The sequence below is a fragment of the Abrus precatorius genome, unplaced genomic scaffold (genome assembly GCF_003935025.1).
Source record: "Abrus precatorius isolate BTA unplaced genomic scaffold, Abrus_2018 Scaffold0, whole genome shotgun sequence".
Classification (NCBI taxonomy): Eukaryota; Viridiplantae; Streptophyta; class Magnoliopsida; order Fabales; family Fabaceae; genus Abrus; species Abrus precatorius.
In genome coordinates, this window is record NW_020874290.1 from 303,966 (window position 1) to 306,465 (window position 2,500).

Consider the following 2,500-nt stretch of genomic DNA (forward strand, 5'->3'; position numbering starts at 1 on the left):
TCATTCCATACTAGAAAGAATTGCAGGAAATCTTTTGATAACACGGATTCCTATTTCTCAACGATATCCCACGATCAAGACAATTGGCTGAATCCCGTGAAACCATTTCATAGAAGTTCATTGATATCCTCTTTTTATAAAGCAAATCGACTTCGATTCTTGAATAATCGATATCACTTCTGCTTCTATTGTAACAAAAGATTCCCTTTTTATGTGGAAAAGGCCTGTATCAATAATAATGATTTTACGTATGGACAATTCCTCAATATCTTGTTCATTCGCAACAAAATATTTTCTTTTTGCGGTGGTAAAAAAAAACATGCTTTTTGGGGGAGAGATACTATTTCACCAATCGAGTCACAGGTATCTAACATATTGATACCTAACGATTTTCCGCAAAGTGGCGACGAAGGGTATAACTTGTACAAATCTTTCCATTTTCCAATTCGATCCGATCCATTCGTTCGTAGAGCTATTTACTCGATCGCAGACATTTCTGGAACACCTCTAACAGAGGGACAAATAGTCAATTTTGAAAGAACTTATTGTCAATCTCTTTCAGATATGAATCTACCTGATTCAGAAGGGAAGAACTTGCATCAGTATCTCAATTTCAATTCAAACATGGGTTTGATTCACACTCCATGTTCTGAGAAATATTTACCATCCGAAAAGAGGAAAAAACGGAGTCCTTGTCCAAAAAAATGCCTTGAGAAAGGGCAGATGTATAGAACCTTTCAACGAGATAGTGCTTTTTCAACTCTTTCAAAATGGAATCTATTCCAAACATATATACCATGGTTCCTTACCTCGACAGGGTACAAATATATAAATTTCATATTTTTAGATACTTTTTCAGACCTATTGCCGATACTAAGTAGCAGCCAAAAATTTGTATCCATTTTTCATGATATTATGCATGGATCAGATATCATGGCGAATTCTTCAGATTCCATTGTGTCTTTCACAATGCAATCTGATAAGTAAGATATGGAATCTGATAAGTGAGATTCCGAGTAATTGTTTACATAATCTTCTTCTATCCGAAGAAATTTTTCATCGAAATAATGAATCACTATTGATATCGACACATCTGAGATCGCTAAATGTTCGGGAGTTCCTCTATTCAATCCTTTTCCTTCTTCTTGTTGTGGATATCTCGTTCGTAACATCTTCTTTTGTTTCTCGAGTCTATAGTGAGTTACAGACAGAGTTCGAAAAGGTCAAATCTTTGATGATTCCATCATACATGATTGAGTTGCGAAAACTTCTAGATAGGTATCCCACATCTGAACTGAATTCTTTCTGGTTAAAGAATCTCTTTCTAGTTGCTCTGGAACAATTAGGAGATTCTCTAGAAGAAATACGGGGTTCTGCTTCTGGTGGCCCCATGCTATGGGGTGGTGGTCCCGCTTATGGGGTCAAATCAATACGTTCTAAGAAGAAATATTGGAATCTCATCGATCTCATAAGTATCATACCAAATCCCATCAATCGAATCGCTTTTTCGAGAAATACGAGACATGTAAGTCATACAAGTAAAGCGATCTATTCCTTGATAAGAAAAATAAAAAACGTGAATGGTGATTGGATTGATGATAAAATAGAATCCTGGGTCTCGAACAGTGATTCGATTGATGATAAAGAAAGAGAATTCTTGGTTCAGTTCTCTACCTTAACGACAGAAACAAGGATTGATCAAATTCTATTGAGTCTGACTCATAGTGATCATTTATCAAAGAATAACTCTGGTTATCAAATGATTGAACAACCGGGAGCAATTTACTTACGATACTTAGTTGACATTCATAAAAAGTATCTAATGCATTATGAGTTCAATACATCCTGTTTAGCAGAAAGACGGATATTCCTTGCTCATTATCAGACAATTACTTATTCACAAACCCTGTGGGGGGCTAATAGTTTCATTTCCCATCTCATGGAAAACCCTTTTCGCTCCGCTTAGCCCTACCCCCCCCTAGGGGTATTTTAGTGATAGGTTCTATAGGAACTGGACGATCCTATTTGGTCAAATACCTAGCGACAAACTCCTATGTTCCTTTCATTACAGTATTTCTGAAAAAGTTCCTGGATAACAAGCCTAAGGGTTTTCTTATTGATGATAGTGACGATAGTGACGATATTGATGATAGTGACGATATCGACCGTGACCTTGATATGGAGCTGGAGCTTCTAACTATGATGAATACGCTAACTATGGATATGATGCCGGAAATAGACCGATTTTATATCACTTTCAATTCGAATTAGCAAAAGCAATGTCTCCTTGCATAATAGGATTCCAACATTCATGATCTGGATGTGAATGAATCGAATTACTTATCCTCGGTCTATTAGTGAACTATCTTCCAGGGATTGTGAAAGATGTTCCACTAGAATATTCTTGTTATTGCTTCGACTCATATTCCCAAAAGTAGATCCCGTCTAATAGCTCCGAATAAATTAAATACATGCATTAAGATACGAAGGCTTCTTATTC